Source organism: Marmota monax, unplaced genomic scaffold, assembly GCF_021218885.2.
Source record: "Marmota monax isolate L192 unplaced genomic scaffold, Marmota_monax_Labrador192_F-V1.1 WCK01_AAM20220418_F8-fsc00001, whole genome shotgun sequence".
In the NCBI taxonomy this organism is placed as follows: Eukaryota; Metazoa; Chordata; class Mammalia; order Rodentia; family Sciuridae; genus Marmota; species Marmota monax.
In genome coordinates, this window is record NW_026693777.1 from 19,233,284 (window position 1) to 19,253,344 (window position 20,061).

The 20,061-nt window shown below is 37.3% G+C and overlaps 1 protein-coding gene across 2 annotated transcripts in view; it reads right to left on the reverse strand.

Moving 5' to 3' along the window:
- Pals1 (protein associated with LIN7 1, MAGUK p55 family member) overlaps positions 1 to 10,595 on the reverse strand; it is a 95,100-nt gene extending 84,505 nt beyond the window's left edge. For both annotated transcript variants that reach the window (XM_046461895.2, XM_046461894.2), the window contains exon 1: positions 10,441 to 10,595. The gene's annotated coding sequence lies outside the window, so the exon portion shown is untranslated. The remainder of the gene's footprint in view (positions 1 to 10,440) is intronic.
- Between the last annotated feature and the right edge of the window lie 9,466 nt (positions 10,596 to 20,061).

The following is a 20,061-nucleotide window of genomic DNA, read 5'->3' on the forward strand; positions in this document are numbered from 1 at the left end:
AATGAAAAAAAGACAGCCTTTTCAACAACTGGTTATGGAACAAGTGAATAAATTAAATGAAACTCAACTTATACCTCACACTTCATATAAAATTCACTCAAAATGGATGATAAACCTAAATATAAAACTACGGAACATGTAGAAGAAAATATAAAAGAAGCTCTTTATGACCTTGGGTTAAGGGACACAGTCCTTAGATAAAAACCAAAATTGAAATCAATTTAAAAAAATTAACAAAATTCGTCTTCCTCAAAATTTAAACTTCTGTACTTTATATACAGAAAATTATTGTCATTTCCCCTACTGATTTTTTGCCTTAAAGCAGAGGTATGCAAACTAAGTTCAAAGGTCAAATCAGTCAGGTCCTGCTTTTATAAGTACAGCAATAAGAGGAAAAGACATTTCAGTCAAGGACACACCATATATAAAACAATGATCCCATAAGATTATAGTAGAGAGTAAAATTCCTATCATCTAGTGATGTCACAGTTCAATATATTACAAGTCTGTGGTGATGCTTGTGTAAACAAAACCAACTGCATATAAAAGTATAACACATAATTTATGTATAGTATTTACTTGATATTGATAATAAGTATCTATTTTATGGTTTTTATACTTACTATACTATACTTTTTATCATTATTTTAGAGTGTAATCCTTCTACTTATAAAACTGAAACAGTATGCTGGGTTAAAACTGACAGCAACCTCATGTATCTCATGTTCTCTGCATCTCTTTACCATCTCAAAAGTGACTTACACCAAGTGACTGACTTATGCCATCTAGATTTGTTTAGGTATACTCCATGATGTTCACATACAAAATCACCTAACTACCTAAGACATTTCTCAGAACATATCTGTCATCAAGTGACGCACAACTGTAAAGTTTTATTGTAACACAATCACATTCATTTGTTTGGCTACCTTTGTACTCTAAAAGCAGAACTGAGTACCTATAACAGAGACAATATGCCCCACAAAGCTTAAAATATTTACAGAAAATATTTCACTACTGTCTTAAATTAGTAAAAGATCTCAAAACTTCAATATTTAGGGTCTTTGAGACAATTATTCAAACAATTATTAAAGAACTATAAAATTATGAGACAAAAGGCCAAAACTGCATGCATTGTTATAATCTTAAGTGATAAGCCCAACTTTACAAAAATGATAAAACAGCTTGATTATAAAGTTTCTGAAGCTTTATTCTTCATAATTAAACTGTCTTCTATATTTGAATGATGGGAAAACTTTACAATTCAAAATGTATTTAATAAGAATGCACCCACATTTTTCATGAAGGAGCATATTGAGTACAAAACAAAATAGTCTGGCTTTTTCTTACAGGCACTTTATTTTATACTTCACTTCACACTTTTTGATTTAATATAGTCACTGAAATCCTTCAACTCTGATCAAGTCAAACCTTTATGTGACTAATAAGCTGGGTGTGGTGGCACATGCCTGTAATCCCAGTGGCTCCAGAGGTTGAGACAGGAGGATTTCAAGTTCAGAGCCAGCCTCAGCAATGGAAAGGCGCTAAACAACCCAGTGAAACCCTGTCTTTAAATAAAATACAAACTAGGGCTGGGGATGTGGCTCAGTGGTTGAGTGCCCCTGAGTTCAATCCCTGGTACTCAAAAAATAAAACAAACAAACAAAATACACACACACACTTAAGTGACTAATGAAGGGTCTACAGTTGATTTCCTAGTGTAAAGAAGAAACCTGATATTTCCTTTAAACTTCCATAGGTTTTATTCTTAAAAAACCCTCCAAATTAATTCATCTTCATTCAAAATACAATTCAGTACCTTAAAAGACAGTTTGTCATTTTGTACTTGATTTCTAGAGAATTTCAACCTTATCCCATGGGGCAAACTGAATTAAGATTTCTACACTAAAATTTCTGAAATTTTATGTCTCTCACTACGGCCACACTGACCTTTTTTCAGCTCTTCAAATGCACATCTGATCCACCTATGCTTTTGCACAAAACTATTCATTCCATCAAGAAAATGTTCCCCTTAGTAAACTCTTATCCAACTTTCAGATCTCAACTGAAGTTCTTATGAGAAGCTTTTCCTCACATCATCCCAAGTTAGGTCCATTTGTGCTACATTCACATAAAACTCTGTTCCTTTCCTTCAGAGTATGTAATGTACACCTATGCTTTTATTCTGTCTCCCCCCTTTTTTTTATGATCTCAAACCTCCTAGCTCATGGTAAGGGCAGGGAAAGCAAGGCAATCATTAATTTGTTTAAAATGTAACCCACCTTTTCAAGTAAGTAAGCTCTGCCCCTTCTCAGTCTAAGGTCTCTTTTAGGCAGTAATGGTGATGGAAGAATAACAGAGGCAACATGTATGTGGAACTACTTACATATTGATACTTGCTGTACCAAACTTTTGTTGAAATACCTCCTTAAATCCTCAGGTGTGCAAACTCCATTTATTCATTTTATATACCTCAAATTCTTACTCTCAAGGTCTCATCATCTATAAGAAGTACACTTCCTTTCAAGGCATTTCTTCAGATTCTATGTAACAACTTATTAGACATTATTCTACCTTTAAGTACTTCATGATTTTTTTTTTGAAATTTTTTTTTGTAGTTGCAGGTGGACAGAATGCCTTTATTTTATTTGTTTATTTCTATGTGGTTCTAAGGATCCAACCCAGTGCCTCACACATGCTAGGCAAGCGCTCTGCCACTGAGCTATAGCTCCAGCCCACTTCATGATCTTTTTTTAAAATCTAAATTAGACTTTATATTTTGAGATAATTTCAAATTCACATGTAGTTATAATAAATAATAAAGATCTACATATCCCTTACCAAGTTTCCCCGACACTAATTTTTTTCCCTCCAGTATGGGGATTGAACACAGGGCACTTTACCACTAAACTACATCCCCATCTCCTTTTTATTCTTTGAGGCAGGGCCTCACCAAACTGCAGAGGCTGGCCTCTAACTTGCAATTTCCAGCATCAGCCTCCTGAGTCACTGGAATTACAGGGTGCATCCCCAAGCCTGCTTTACCCCAAAGCTATTAATTTGAAAAACAATAGTACAATGTCACAATCAGGGTGCTGATAGTGATACAGTTAAGATATACTTCCTCCTTTTTACAGTCACACCAACTCCCCTCCCACCTTTACAACTTCCATAAACCCCTGGCAGCAACCAATCTGTTCAATTTCATAATTTTGCATTTCAAGAATATTATATAAATGGAACCACATAGTAACTTTTGAGATTGACTTTTTTTTCATTCGTATTATCTCTGGAGACTCATCCAGGTTATAGCATGTATCAGTATTTTGTAACTTTTTACTGCAGAGTATTATTTCATGGAATGGATATACAGTTTAACCATTCACCTACTAAAAGATATATGGCTTTTTTATTATAATACTTTGTTGAAATAAACTCTGCACAAGCAATGTTTGATTAAAGTAATACAAATATCATTTTCTTCCTTCACTTAGCAATTGTATTTATGTTTTTATTTACTTATCCCCAAGCCTATTTTATTTCGAGACAGGGTCTCGCTAAGCTGCTGAGGCTGGCCTTAAACTTGATATCCTCCTGTCTCCTAAGTTGCTACCTTGTCTGGCCTTTTAAACAAGAGTCCTCCAAGTCTCCAAACACCAGTATAGATCAAGTCCTACTAACATGTAAAATGTAGGTAACAGTTATTAAATTATCCTGACTCTTCTGTATACTTTAGTTTATAAAAATCTTATATGATTTTTGTTGTTTTGTGGTTTTTGGAGTTGTTTTTGTGGGGCTGTTTGTTTTAATGCTAGGGATCAAACCCAGAGCGTCATGCATGCTAGGCAAGTGCTCTGCCATAGGAGCTATAACCCCAATCCTCCTTCTTCATTTAAGTATTATTGTATATTTGTTTTTATTTATTCATTCTTATACTAGTTGGGATAGAACCCAGGGAAATCTACCACTAAGCTACATTCCCAACCCCTTTTATTTCTCAGTTTGAGTCAGGTTCTCACTAAGTAGGTGAGGTAGGGTCTTGAAATTGCGATTCTGCCTCAGCCATCTGATTATGTTAGTTTTTAAGCAAGCAAAATTACTTTTTAAAAAGTAACCTTGGAGTTACTCCCAGAAGCATAAAAGGCTAGCTCAATATTGAAAAATCAGCATAAATAATCATGTTAATAGATTAAAGGAAAAAAAATCTACACCATCTGAATACATGCAGAAAGGTCATTTGACAAAATTCAACTTCAGTATTAAAACAAAAGCAACAAACAAAAACTCTCAGTAAACTGGAGACACACACACAAAAAAACTTTCTTAACCTGGTTATGAGTGTTCACAAAATGATCTACAGCTAACATATATTAAAGATGAAATACTCAATACTTTCCCTTTAAGATAGTGATTAAGATAAGGATGCTCTCTCTCACTTCTTTCAACATCTCACTGAAATCCTTAGCCAGTGGAATAAGCCAAGAAAAACAAATACAAATAAAGAAAACTTCAAATAAAGAAAAGGAAATGAAAGATATACAGACTGAAAAGAAAAAAGGCTTCTCTATTCATATACAACATGATTGTCTACTTAGTGAATCCCAAGAAATCTATAAACAAACAAAAAACTCCATTAGCAACAACAACAAATTCAGGCTACAGGGCATGGGGGCAACACCTATAGTCCCAGCTACATGGGAGACTAAGGCAGAAGGATTATTTGACTCTATCTCAGGTCAGCCTGGTCTCTAAAAAAAAAAAAAAGAGAGAGAGAGAGATACAAAGTTAATTTATGCAAATTAATTGATCATCTATATATATCAATGATCAATTTGAAACTAAATTTTTAAAAATTATCCTTTATACAGGCTGGGGATGTGGCTCAAGCGGTAGCGCACTCGCCTGGCATGCGTGCGGCCCGGGTTCGATCCTCAGCACCACAAACAAAACAAAGATGTTGTGTCCACCGAAAAACTAAAAAATAAATATTAAAATTCTCCCCCCCCCTCTCTCTCAAAAAAAAAAAAAAATCCTTTATAACAGAACCAATCAAAATACTTAGGTACAGACCTAATAAATTAACTGAAGGATCTATATGTTGAAAACTATAAAACCCTCATGAAAGAAATCAAAGACATAAGTAAATGAAGAGAATACTGTTTTCATAGATTAGAAGACTCAATACTGTTAAAATGTCAGGTTGATTTATCTATCAAACATAATCCCAATCAGAAGCCCAACAGATTTGTGTGTGTGTGTGTGTGTCTGTGTATCAATAAGGTATTTTAAATATTATATGGAAAGGCCAAGAAACTAATCACAACAGCTCTGAAAAAGAATTAAGCTGGAGGACTCACCTGATGTCAAGGTATGTTTAAGTTCTGATAAGACAGTGCGTTACTGGCAAAAGTATAGATAAACAGATCAATGGAATAGAAGTTGTCCGTATCTTGTGGATTTTAACAGACAAGGGCAATTCAGTGAGAAAGGAGGATGTTTTCAAGAAACCATCAGGTAGCAACAAAAGAAAATAAATAAAAATCTACTTATAGTACTCTCATGTAAAAATTGACTTAAAACAAACATACATCTAAATGTAAAATATGCAAATATAAAATATGTAGAAACAATATAAGAAAAAAATCTCTGTGACCTTGGATAAGGCAAAAAATTCTGAGCTGCAATGGCAAAAGGTAAGATTCATAAAATAAAAAATTGGTGATTTGGGCTTCATCAAAATTTTAAAACTTCAGTACTTCAAAAGACACTACTAAGAGGATGAAAAAGTAAACCACAGACTGGGAGAAAATCTTGGCAGGATACTTATTTGACAAAAGACAACAAAGAACTCTTAAAATCTGGCACTGGGGCTGCAGTTCAGTGGTAGAGTGCCTGCTTAGCATGCACAAGGCCCAAGGTTTAATCCTCAGCATCCTGCCCCCCAAAAAAGAACTCTTTAAGAAAACAATCTAAGCTGGGCAAGGTAGAGCAAGCATATAGACCCAGCTCAGGAGTCTCAGGCAGGGGGATCCCTAGAGCCCCAAAGTTCAAGGCCAGCCTGTGCAACAGAGCCAGACCCTATCAATCAATCAATCAACAGAAGATTTGGACACTTCACCAAAGATAAAAGACAGCAAAGAAGCACATGAAAAGCTGCTCAACATGATTAGTCACAAGGGAACTGCAATTAAAGACCACAATGAGATACTATTATATACCTTTTAGAATAGCTAAAATTTAAAAGATTGCCCATACCAAGTTGCTGATGAGAATATAAAGTTACTGGAACTCTCATACATACTAGTGGGAATGCAAAGTGCTTTAAAAAATTTGACAATGTTTTGGGGCTGGGATTGTGGCTCAGCAGAAGAGTGCTCGCCTAGCATGAGCGGGACCAAGTTTGATTCTCAGCACCCCATAAAAATAAAGGCATTGTGTTGTATCCGTCTACACCTAAAAATAAATAAATATATATTTTTTTAAAAAAGTTTGACAATGTTTTCATTTACTATGCTGGTGTAACAAACTAGATGTCTTAAAACAACACAGATTTGAGTCGGGCAAAGTGGTACACACCTGTAATCCTGGCGACTCAGAAGGGTGAAGCAGGAGGACTGCAAGTCCAGGCAAGCCTCAGCAACTTATGGAGGCCCTAAGTAACTTAGTGAGACCCTTTCTCAAAAAAAAAAAATTTTAAAGGACTGGGGATGTGGCTCAGTGGTTAAATGCCCCTTGTTCAATTGTCGGGACCAAAAAAACAAAACAAAACACCCACAAATTACCAGTTTACAGATCTGTAGGTTTACAGAACACTCTGTATACAAATCTATAGTATTTGGCAGGGCTGCTTTCTTTTCTAGAGGTTCTAAAGATTAATTCTTTTTCTAGTATTTTCCATCTTCTAGAGCTCACCTAAATTCCTTCACTTGAGGCCTCCTCTCCTCTTCAAAGCCAGCAACTCTGCATCTCCCTGACCCTATTTCCATTGTTACAAGTTTTTTCACACTATTCTTTAGCTTTTCTCATTCCTTTTTTTTTCCTTACATACATGACAATAGTGGAATGCATTACATTCATAATTATCCATTCACAGCACAATTTTTCGTAACTCTATGTATAAAGTATGTTCACGCCAAATTCATTCCCTTTTTTTTAATATTTATTTTTTAGTTGTAGTTGGACACAATACCTTTATTTATGTATTTTTATGTGGTGCTGAGGATGGAACCCAGAGCGTGCCTCAAGCTAGGAAGCAGCGTTCTACCACTGAGCCATACCTAACCCCTTCTCATTCCTTTTTAAAAGGCAATTCTGATACTTGGGCCCTCTGGTATTATTGTATTTAGACTAATTAACTACCTTAATTCAATTTTTCAATTTTGCCTTGTAACCAAACGTATTCACAGGTTTTAGTTATTAGAATTTTTTTGGGGGGGGTACCAGGGATGGAACTCAGGGGTGCTTAACCACTGAGCCACATCCTTACCTGCTTTTTATTTTTTATTTTGAGATACGGTCTTGCTAAAGTACTTAAGGCCTCACTAAATTGCTGAAGCTGGCTTTGAACTTGCAATCTTCCTGCCTCAGCCTCCTGAGCCAGCCACTGGGATTACAGGGTGCACCAATGCACATGCAAGAACATCTTTAAAGACTATTATTCTGCCTATCACAGACTAGGTATTTTGTTTTGTTTAACAAAGCTAAGCAACTTTACCCATATGAGCAGCAATCCCACTTTCAGGTATTTACCCAGAAGAAAACCAGACATGTTCACCAAAAAAAAAAAAAAAGAAAGAAATCAACTCAAATGTCCTTCAATTGGTGAATGGATAAACAAATGATGGTACATCTATATAAAGAAATAGGATACTCAACAATAAAATATAAGGAATGTGTATTTGCTCAACGACATGGCTGAATTTCCAATATATGCAAACAAATGAAAAAAAGCAGAAACAAAAAGCTAAGTATTGTATAATTCTGTTTAAATGATATTCAAGAAAATAAAATTACAAGGAGAGACAGTCACTGGTTCCCAGGGATAAAAGATAGGGGAAAGTTGACTACAAAAGGGTAACACAAGGAGATTTTAGGAGATGGAACTGTTCTGTATCTTGCTGGTAGTATGCATAAAAAACTCTTTTTTAAAGAAAGGAAGCATATATAATTTCTTATTCAAATGGGCAGAAATTTTAAAAATCTGACAATGCCATTTGTAGGCAAGAATGAGAAACCACTACTGGTAGGAATGAAAATCATTACACCTTTAGAGGGTAATATGGCTGTAACTAGTAAAGCTGGAAATGAATATCAACCTATTATCAGCAATTCCCCTTTACAAATGTCATGAATTTCCACCACACATGTGCTCAGAGACATGCACAAGAATATTCATTTAACATTGTTTGAAATATTGAAAAAAGGAAAAGGAAGCCAGCATGGTGGCATGCACCAGTAATCACAGCTACTCTGGAGGCTGAGGCAAGAGAATCTCAAGTTAGAGGCCAACCTCAGCAACTTAGGGAGACCCTATCTCAATGTACTGTACCTCTGGGTTCAATCCCTGGTACTCCACTTAAAAAAAAAAAAAAAAAAAGTGGGGGGATGCATAAGGGAAAGAACTGACCCTACCAACCACTTATATGATTTGGAGACGGTAATATATTAATTTATTTAAGATTAAGTAAGGAGACACTGAACTTGGAATATGGAGACAATCATTTCAGCATCTATTTCCAAGTCCATCACTAGTTAGCACTCAAACTATAGGCTATTTCTACAAACCTTTCTTTTTCCTGGAAAATGAAGATAAACTCTATAACCACAGCAACTGCTTCCAACTCAATACTTCTGTGATTCAATAAGTATATAATAAAAAATTATGTTCTAAATCACATGTTAAGATACTCTTTTTTCCAAACACACTAAAATCAGAAAAAAATCACAGAGAAATAGGACATCTTAGTTAGTGTACTGAGATATAAACAGACCAAATTTCTTGGTATATCTGTGAAGAGATTTTTAATAAAGATAATTCAGGAAGGTCATATAAATAGCTAAACCACTGTACTGACCTGAGTCACCCTTATGTAGAATTTATATAACCTCTCTTATTTTAACATTCTAAAATGAGTTAATATTATTGAGCCCCCCCCTTGTCAGGTCTGTCTTAGCCAAGACATCCAAGTAAGTCATACATGGTAAGATTCACTCAACTGTTTTAAAACAACGATAAAATAATGCTTTTCATATTTTTACCTATTTCATACATAAAACGCTTACATTTTGATAATTTCAGTATGCCACAATAGTTTAGACAGGCTTTTAAAACCGTAATATGTTATGTTCACAGGAATCTCGTAAAAAAAAAAAAAAATAGTAGTTCATATTCAAGAAAGCTTATTTAATAATTTTCATTACCGTCAATATTTACACTTCAAAGACACCAATAACCAACACGTCATTTGTTCCTATGCAGAATTTAATAGGTTATTAATGTCTGGTATAATTCAAAAGGGTAATTAGGGTACGATTATTAAAACATGACATTGCTTTTTTAAAATTAGAAATATCAACACTTTTCATCTTGTAGGTCAAATCAATACTTGAATCAATTTTTGTTATACAGACTTTCTAAATCAAAATCCTTAGACTTGTAAAGGAGAAACGGGACAAACTCACACTATATCGTACTTCATAAAGGGCCTGGAAAAATCTTTCGACCGAAACCTAAATTCCACACGCATTACTGTGTCAATCAACTAAACAGAAGATGAGTTATCATTAGGAAGTTACATAATTTACAACAGAGATCGTCTAAAGCGTCTTTCAATGAAAATAGATTACAATTTACAGGCTTCCAAGTCTAATTTACAATCTCAGAGCAAATTATCAGAAAACATTAACGAAATTAGGTTTTCCTTTCAAAGCGGGCACAAGGAAGCAGGAACTGTTTATCTGTTTAAAGAACGCAAGGAGTAGCAGAATACCAGGAGCTGACTCAGTCAGCTGGCTACATTCCGTCTGCTAAAGGAAAGTGTTTCCCCCGCCGATTTCCCGACCGGCCAGAAAGGCGTCCCCAGTGTCGCCAACTCCCGGCCCAGGCTCAGCAGGCAGACTACTCAAAGCCGCGCGACCCGCAACTCAGCTGGGGCGGGCTGGAGCCGGCGCCAAGGTGCGTCCCTGGCCAAGGCACAGGGAGCGGGCACCGCGCAGGCAGCGTTCCTTTGAGGGACAAAGGTTGGACTCGCACCCGCCGCAGCTACCGATCCCACTGCCAGGGGCTGCCGGCCGAGCAGCCTGGGGGTCCAGCCCCCGCCCGAGCGCGGCGTGTGGGGGAGGGAACGAGGGGACCAGCCCTGCCGCCCCTCCCCCGCCGCGCTCCCGCGGACCTGTTGATTAAGATCTCCACAACCCAGCTGCCACCGGTCCGCCTCTTACCTCCGCGCTACGGCGCTGCCAACCTTCGCGCCCCAGCTGCTCCTAAGCACTGCAAAAGCCACAGCCCTCCGGTGGCCCTCAAAATACCGGATAAAGACTCCAGAAACTCGATTCCCCACCTCAGGATCTTTAGTCTCCACCCCCTCCCCACCGCCAGCCTCCTCCGTCGCGGCAGTCGCCGCCAGCAACTCCAACTCGAGACCGCGCGAGACCCGCCCCCGCGGCCGCCGCGAGACCGCGCACGCGCCCCCGGGACTCTGGCGCAGCGGACGCGCCTATCCCAGTCCCTCCCCGGCGCGCCCCGCCCACTGTCAGGCTGAGAGGCTGGCGCGGTTCGCCCAATCCCGAGCCGGCGCGAAGAGAGTGCCCACTCATTGGTCTGCTCTGTAGCTCTGTGCGGTCGGTCGCGCGCACTCGCGCGCCTCTAACTATAAAATGCGAACCTTGTGGCGCTCTCAGGAATTGGGAGGCCGCTTCGGGTTGAACCCTCGGGTAGGTTTTGTGAGGACCTGTTATATCTCTGAGCCAGAGTCTCGAACGGCTAACGCTCTACAGCCCTTTGGCGCTGTGGCCCTCTGTCCCTGGATGACAGTCATCTCCCAAGAAAAATCCGATTCCCCTTGAGCCGGCTTCTCACATCCTGTCAGGCACGTCGCAGAATCTTAACACTTGCTTAAAAAAAAAAAAAAAGACACAAACACCTGGATGTGTGTAATGTCCCACGGAAGAATTCCCTGCTTCCACATACGACTACGAAAAGCTATTTAGCTGGGACAGAGTTCTGCAAACCAGAAAGGAAAGATGCCAAGGGTCACAGCTGTTTCACAAAAACTCTCTGGAGTGGATTTAGTTACTTAGGCCAGAGCGTGCCCATGCCGCCCTCTGAATAGGGCGGGACTCGGGAAGGTGCTGTGAAAGCGAGTCTGGGGAAACGGAATTCAGAAAGGACTGAAATGGGGTCTAGGGAGAAATGCTGTTCCAGAATATTTGCTTTAGCACTGATTTTGTTGTTGAGATGAGGGCTCACTGTGTGCCCAGGTTGGTCTCAAACTTCTGGGTTTAAGCGATCCTCCCACTCTGTCTCCCTAGTAGCTGAGACCACAGGCACATGCCAGCCTTGGCCAGCTTGCCTCACCACTTCTGAAAGCCTCCGGCTTGCTTTAGCTCTTCTAATATCATAAAGTGTGTTTTGATCGTAAGCAAGAACTCTACAAAGCTTCTTATCCGACTTTGAACAGTTCTAATATTTGCTAATCAAACTTCTATTAAGCCCAAATCTGCCTATTCAGATTAATTCCACATTCCTAAAGGGTCACACCGTACGTAGATTATCCTCACTCAAAGTCTTCTGATATTCAGTTATTGTCTTTCCTCATTTCTTCTTACCGTTTTCTTTATTGTCATTTCCAATGTCCCCAGGTCCTTCCCACACACATTCTTGCCCTTAACTCTCCTATGGGTTGTTAGTGTTCTAGTGAACTGTGATGCTCTGACTTTAGCAAACTATCAATCCAAGTAGTCAAGATCTTTCAGAGTCCTACCTTTTGGATCATTGTATTCAAATCTAAACAGCAATCTATCCCAGTCTTTTTTCAAGTTGTTTATAAATGTCGAATAATACAAAGCCAAGGACAGAATTCTGCTGCGATGCCAGTAGAGACCTTAATCCTCTTGCCATCAAATATTCCTCAATAGACTTTTGAGTACAAATGGACAACCAGCTCCAAATGTATTCAACTGAACTGTCTTCTTGATCTATATTCCTCCACAAAGTTGCCATGAGAATTTGAGAACTACAGGTAAATGGTCTCCAGAATTCTTAGAAACTGTTAGCCACATTTGAGCAGGAAAAACAACAACAAAGATTAGTTTATGTAATTTATTTGCTTTTGCCTTTTTTGTTTGTTTGTTTTTCAGAGAGACAGAGTCTCGCTGAGTTACGTAGGGCCTCACTAAACTGCTGAGGCTGGCTTTGAACTCCTGATCCTCCTGCCTCAGCCTCCCAAGCTGCTGGGATTATAGTGTCTTAAATACATAAAGTGTATTAAAAATACATAAAATAACAAGCCAAGAATCTTCCTCCAGTTCCTCAATGAATTTTTCTCCCTCTGATTTACAGTTTTTAAACCTTGGCTCTATTTACATTTAGGCTGGATTATTCATCTTGTGGGAGTTGTCCTGTGTATTGTAGAATGATTAGCAGCATTCTGACCTCTAGATGCCAGTTGTATATCCTTTCCCATTGTAACAATCAAAGATGTTTCCAGACATTGCCAAAGGTCTCCTGGGGATCAGAATCACTTCCTGTTAGTTATGGATCACTAATCTAACTGTTGTAAAAATGATCTCTTTAAATAATATCTCTTCATCATACCTTCCAATATCCTGGTCCAGGGCTTTTTCCAAATCACCTCCATTCAAATGAACCCCAGGTATCTACTCTTGCTAACCCAGTCACTTAAATTCCCAAGTTATAAGATCTCAATCTAAAAAAAATGATGATCACTTATTAGTGTGAAATAGCAGAGCAGCTACTAATCTCAAATTATGGAAATTCCTTTATAAAGTTCCATAAAATATTATTTTACCTCCTAAAGATATTTTCATTTTAAAAGATGAATGAAAAATCTACTCTTTGGTGAAAAGCCATGCCAGAATACCCAAATCAAGCTGGTCTTGTATGGAAAAAAAATGAAGCTGGAAGAGTAGAAGGTATAGAAATTGGAGGCAAGCTGATTGGATTGCAGTTTCAGCTTTGTTGCTAAATAGTTCTGTGATTGGATGTGTGACAATCTTCTTGGGCCTCAATTTTCTCATCTGTGACATAAGATAGTTTTTATTTTGTTTCTGGTTTTAAGATTCTGGCATCCTCTGTATTTGAAGTATAACATGAATAGCATAAGAGGTTAAGAGAATATAATATCCACAAATAGAATGAAATGGGTAATCAGTTGTTTTGAAACCTTCTGTCTGAAGAGTTGTTTATCCTTGTCACAAAGCAATTGACCTGCTGAGTCACCCTAGCAAGTTTGTAACTAAGTATTATGGGTGAGTAATGAAATCTGAACTGTAAAATCAAGTGAATGGAGGAGAATAACCTTAGTATAAAAAAAAAAAAAAACTTTCTTCCTTCTGGGCAATTGCTTACCTGTCATCTGCCAATATCCCTTATTAGATATTTATGTAGTAAAATGTCATGCTGTTTTATTTCATTAAAAATTTGGGGGAACATATTAAGACTTCATTTCAGTCGTTTGTAACAGGTCTGAAATCTCAGTTTTCAAATTCTACCATTCACCATTATGGGTGAAATCTTTAAGTTATTATATATCTTCTTTGTGCTAGTAAAAGCCAGGTTATCATAAATGAATTCATAGCCAAATCACTTATAACTGTATGAACCAGATGATCAGGGATAATATGAATTAAAGGCAGAGTATTCATTGCTTCAGATATAAGAGAAGTTATGAAACAAATAGATATTTTGTAACAAAAAATTGCAAAAAGGAAATCATAAGCTTTTCTAATTTGATTGGATTTAGTTAGTATTGTTAGTTTGATATTTTATAATAGTATCTAATCTTTTAATAGATCTAGCTAAAAATATTACATCCCTAAGCTAAGAACATTACATAGTTAATATTACATGGAATATAATATTACAGTGGAAAGTACCACTGTCTAAGTTAGCATTAGTATAATTTAGTACAGGTATTATTCAACTGAATTGACTTTAACACGTGTTCACTCATTAGTAAAAAATATGCTGGTTTTTTTGTTACTAGGAATTGAACCCAGGGGCACTCAACCAGTGAGTTAGAAACCCAGTTCTTTTTATTTTTTGAGATGGGATCTTGCTAAGTTGCTGAGGGTCTTGATAAATTGCTGAGGCTGGCATTAAACTTGCTATCCTCCTGTCTCAACCTCCTGAGTCACAGGGAGTACAGGTATGAGCCACTATACCCAGCTATACTGAGCACTTCTTTGTGCTATTATGCTGTAGGAATTGAAACACATGACAAGGGACAAGACAAATAAAATACAAGGGAAAGTACGACAAATGAAAATCAGGTGCTTTGTAGCTTCAAAGAAAGATAAGGTTTTATGTCAAGAGGAACTTTCCTAGCTAATTGGGAGGGGGTAGTAAGAAACAAAGAATAAACCGCAGTGAAAGACCTAGGGTAAGAAGAAAACCAAAACTTTAATACATGGCTTTAAAAAAAAATAGACATGGGGCAGGGCAAATTGGGAAGGTGTTGGTCAAAGGATAGAAAATTTCAGTTAAATAGTAAGAATAAATTAAACTAGTAAAGAAGGAATAAACTAAAGACACAACATGGTGACTATTGTACGGTATACTTGAAAATCTCTGAGAGTAGAATTTATTGGTCAATTTAAATTTTTTTAAAAAATTAAATTTTAAATAAAGACAAACCTTTTTCTAAGTTTGAATGGCACACTAAGATATATCTCAATGATAGAGTGCTTGCCTAGCAGGCACAAGACAGTGCATTCAATTCCCACTACAAAAAAAAAAAAATCTAAATTTGAATGACAAGTACACATAGAAAAGATATTTGGACTTCTTATGAAAAAATAGAAGTCAGCCTGGGGATATAGCTCAGTTGGTAGAGTGCTTGCTTCACATGCACAAGGCTAGGTTCAATCCCCAGCACCAAGATAAATAAATAAATAAAAATAAAAGTCAATAATAACCTCGGGGCAGTATATTTAATACTTAGGATGTCATTCACTTATCACAAAAGTTATTTGTATGTTTCTGAGAGGTCCTTTTTCAGACTGGGAATATTTAGATATATAAAACATCATTAATAAGAATTTTTATCTGGGAGAGAAGAGGTAGGTAAATTTGGAACTCTGAAAATTTTCAAATGAAGAAAAGATCAAGACTAAATGTCAAAAAAAGAAGAAATTAAAGTTCATTTTTGGAAAGGACTGAAAAATTGCTTGTATTTTTCTCTCACCAAGCTCCCAATCAAATTTCAATTTTATTTGTATGGGAAAAAGTCTCACTGTTGCTTTAATTCATATTCATAGGTGAAAACTTATTTAAAACTTACATAAATGAGTCTGAGGGTATCTGGCCTGACTGCCAAAAAATGGACTGTAATGCCTTCTGTTCCTTCCTGAACCCACTATGATTGAATTTTTTTTTAAAGAGAGAGTGAGAGAGAGAGAATTTTTTTAATATTTATTTTTTAGTTATCAGCGGACACAACATCTTTGTTTGTATGTGGTGCTGAGGATCGAACACAGGCCGCACGCATGCCAGGCAATGGGGATACCGCTTGAGCCACACCCCCAGCCCATGATTGAAATTTAACTCTGCTAATTCTTCAAAACAGCTTTTGTGGTAAGCGCAGTGATATGTACCTGTAGTTCCAGCTATACTGGAAGCTGAGACAAGAGGTTTACTTGATTCCAGAAGTTCAAAATCAGCTTGGGTAACATAGTGAGACCCTCATCTTAAAACAAACAAAAATCAGCTTTGTTGGGCTGGGGGGTGTGAAAGAGAGCTTTTTCTATTTGTATGAAGCCCTAGGTTTTCCATCCCCAGCACTGCATAAAACAAACAACAAAAAAGATCATGGATTTTAACCACTTTGGTAAATGCAAAGTTTAATTTGACATGAACTGTCAGCAGTATCTGATACAGTTGATTTTTTCCATTTTCTTCTCTGAAAAGACTCGTGTTTCTCCTACCTCACTAGAATTTCCTTCTCAGTCTCCTATGCTAGTTGTTCTTCATCTCCTTGAATGCTGAAAATTTGAGGTGTCCCAGAGCTGTACCATTAAATAATTTACTACTGGCTGCCTGGGTTTGAATCCCATTTGCTAGCTATCTAATCAGAATAAAGTCACAAAATTTCTCAGAGATTCAGTTTCCTCACTTGTAAAATGAAAATAATAAAAGAACTATTCTATTATAAAAGTAAATTTATATGTGAAAATGGATTAAAAGGAGCTGGATGTGGTGGTGCATGCCTGTCATCCCAGCAACCGGGGAATCGGAGGCAATATTGCAAGTTCAAGGCCAACTTCAGCAACTTTGAAAGACCCTTGGCAACTTAGTGAGACCCTGTCTCAAAATAAAAAGGGACTGGGGATATAGCTCAGTGACAGAGTCCCACTGGGTTTAATCCCCAGTACCACAAGAAAAAAAAGTAAATAAAATGAAGTGATTAGAACAAAGCCCAGCAGAATGTGCATTAACCATTTTTATCATGCTATTTTATTCTTTTGTGTGTTTCCATCTGTGTGTGGTGCTGGGGATTGACCCTATGCCCTTGCACATGCTGGGCATTTGCTCTACCTTTAAGCTATAATCCCAGCCCTATCATTGTTATTTATCACTTACTCTCTTAGTGATTTCATCTTGTCTCATAGCATCAAATTCCATGTATACACTGTTAACTCCAAATTTATCTCTAGTCTGAACTTCTGCCCCAAACTCCAGAATCATGTATTCAGTTGTCAGCTCAAAGTTTCCATTAAAATTTCTAATAGGCACTGCAAATTTAACTGTTAGAACTATAGGTTTTTGTCCCATTTCCAGATGATCAGGCATTCTTTCACATTGCGCAAATTCATCAGGAAATCTGTCATGTCTACCCTCAAAATATATCCAGATTTCAACCACTTCTCCCTAACACTCTACTCCAAGCCATAATCATCTTTTGGCTGGATTACTGCAATAACTTCCTTTCCAGTTCAACATAGCAGCCCCAGTGCTCTCCCCAACCTCAGCTCTTACTACTCTTTTCTTATTTCACATCAAACACACAGCCATCTTTTTTGTTCCTCTTATGTTCCAATAGCTTCTGCCTCAAAGCCTTTGAATTTGCTGTTTCTTATATTTGAAATGTCTGGTCTCCAAATGGCTACTCCTTCTCTTCCATTGGGTCTCATTTCAAATATTATCAATGAGGCCTGTCCTGCTCTAGATAAACAGCAACATCTCCCACACCCACATCCAGCACTCCCTTACACCCCTATCCAACTTTATTTTTAATTGTTCTTATTCACCATCTGAATACTATTGTTTATTATTTATCTCCCCAAACTAGAACGCAAGCTCCATAAAGTCATGAACTTTGTCTATTTTTTAAATTTATTTTTTAGTTTTAGGTGGACACAATATTTTTATTTTTATGTGGTGCTGAGGATCAAACCCAGTGCCCCATGCATGCTAGGTGAGCACTCTACCACTGAGCCACAACACCAGCCCCAAACTTTGTCTATTTTATTCAAAACTATTTATTTTTAGATTCCTCAGCATCTAGGATAGTACCTGATATGTAGATGGAAATCAAATGTTTGTTGAATGAGTGAGTGAAATGGAACGTAAGTATGTAGAATAGGAATAATGAAAGGTCAAAGATAAGCTTCAGTTTTGTCAAATATTTGACCTATGACTACCTCATTTTAAGAAAATTTTCAACATAAGGATTATTGTTGTTGTCCCCTGGCCCCTTTCTACCATCCGAATACTAACCAGATGTAGACCTTCTTATCTTCTGAGGTCAAACAAGATTGGGTGCATTCAGGGTGATATGAATGTAGACTGTACCTTGCTTCCATGTGACAGGAGGGAGATGGAAGAAACATTGGCCAATGCAAACAGAAAACTATTGTCCTTTACAAATTCTTTCCTATGGTTCATGGGTAGCTACTATGACAATTCCTCATCTAATTGATACTGCTGAGAATTAGAAAGCAAAATGTCTCCTGAAGGACTGGGGTTGTGGCTCAGTAGTAGAGAGCTTACCTAGCACATATAAGGCACTGGGTTTGACCCTCAGCACCACATAAAAATACTAAATAAAGGTATTGTATCCATCTATAACTTAAAAAAATGTTTAAAAATGTCCCCTCAAAAGACAAAATAGATATGACTAATTACTTGCACTTAACTTTTACTTTTGAACTTATTCAAGTTTCTGACACTTAACAGACTACAAAAGCCTTATGTGAGAACCTTTAATGGCCGTGTCCGTTTGGAGCATACACACCTGTGTCGTGAGACTGGGGGATATCAACCACAGGATGGGAATTTCAGATTACAGATTAGGTATAGGAAGTACTTCTAACTAGGAACTTCTAAGAATTGTCGGTGGAAGCAGATATATAAGACCTTGCAAATCTCTTACAGAAAACTCCTAACCTTCCCATGTGGTAGATTCCAATAGAATTGGAAAAGATAGACCTTGGCCCCCACTCAGGTTTTTAAAAGTATATTGGTGGAGTGAGAGATCTGGAACGCAAAGTGGATTCCTTTAGAGCCATTGAGGGAAAAGGATACTGGTTTCTTGTTCTTTTTTTCCAGAGTAATTTTTAGAAGAATGTTTCAAACCATATTTGGAAATATAAACTGTTCTAAATCAAGTAAATGTAAACAACATGTAGCTTGTTCCAGGGTCTGATTAACCAAGTACTTATTAAAAGCCTTCAGGCCTCAGGGCCTCTGGGTTACATTTCAGGCAATTTCAAGAAGGCAGAATAGCAAACAAGTCTCTCAAGCCTTGTAATCCCAGTTCAGAGCACTGATGAGCTGAGAACGACTTGGTGCCAGGAATAAAAATGAACCAATGTTTTTCCTTTTAAATTTAGAATGAATATGGGAGATGAACATATCTAGGACCTTAGTAAAATATGTGAATTTGCTATAATGAAGAAATGCAATGGATTAAAGGGCATCCAAAATTTCAGTAGCATCATTTCATAAAACATTTGGAAATTCTCATATAAAATTTATCCAGAAGGACAAGCTCTTTTAATATTAGAATTAGGGATAAATGAGGTTTTGTTACAAAATTATATATATGATATATAAATTATATAATATATAATATATAATAATATATTATAGTATATAAATATATAGCATATATAATATATATTATATGTATATGTGTATATATATATATATATATATATATACACACACACATACACACACACACACACACAAATGTAAGCTCTTCATTTCTGTGTGTCAGGAAACCAGAAGCAATTTAATTAGGTGGCTCTGCCTTGGGGTTTCTACTGAGGTTACAGTCGGGATGTCAGCTGAAACTGCAGTCATCTGCAGTTCCATCATGACTTGGGACTGAAGGGTCAGCTTCTAGGGAGGCTCACTCACATGGCGGTTAGCTTAGGGCTACAATTCCTGTCATTTGGCCCTCTCTGTAGGATATGACAGCTGGCTTCCCCCAGAGCAAAGGATCCAAGAGTGATCCAGACAGAAGCCATAGGGTTGTTATTTTGTTGTTGTTGTGTGTGTGTGTTTATGATTTAGTCTCCAAAGTAACACGCACACCGCTGCCATTTTATTGGTTAGAAGCAAATCACTGAATCTAGTCCACAGTCAAGAAAAGGCAAGTAGGCTCCCCCTATTGCAGTGAGGAATGTCAAGTATTTGTGGACATACTTTTTGTTTTGTTGCTGTTTGTTTTGTCTTGCTTTCGTGGTCGTGAGGATCCAACTCAGGGCTTTACAAATCTAAGGTAGGTGAGTGATAGCCTTATATTTGAGCTACATCCCAACCCTGAGGATTATTTTTATCTGTGACTTTAGAGCTTTTTACTGCTCTCTAAGTAA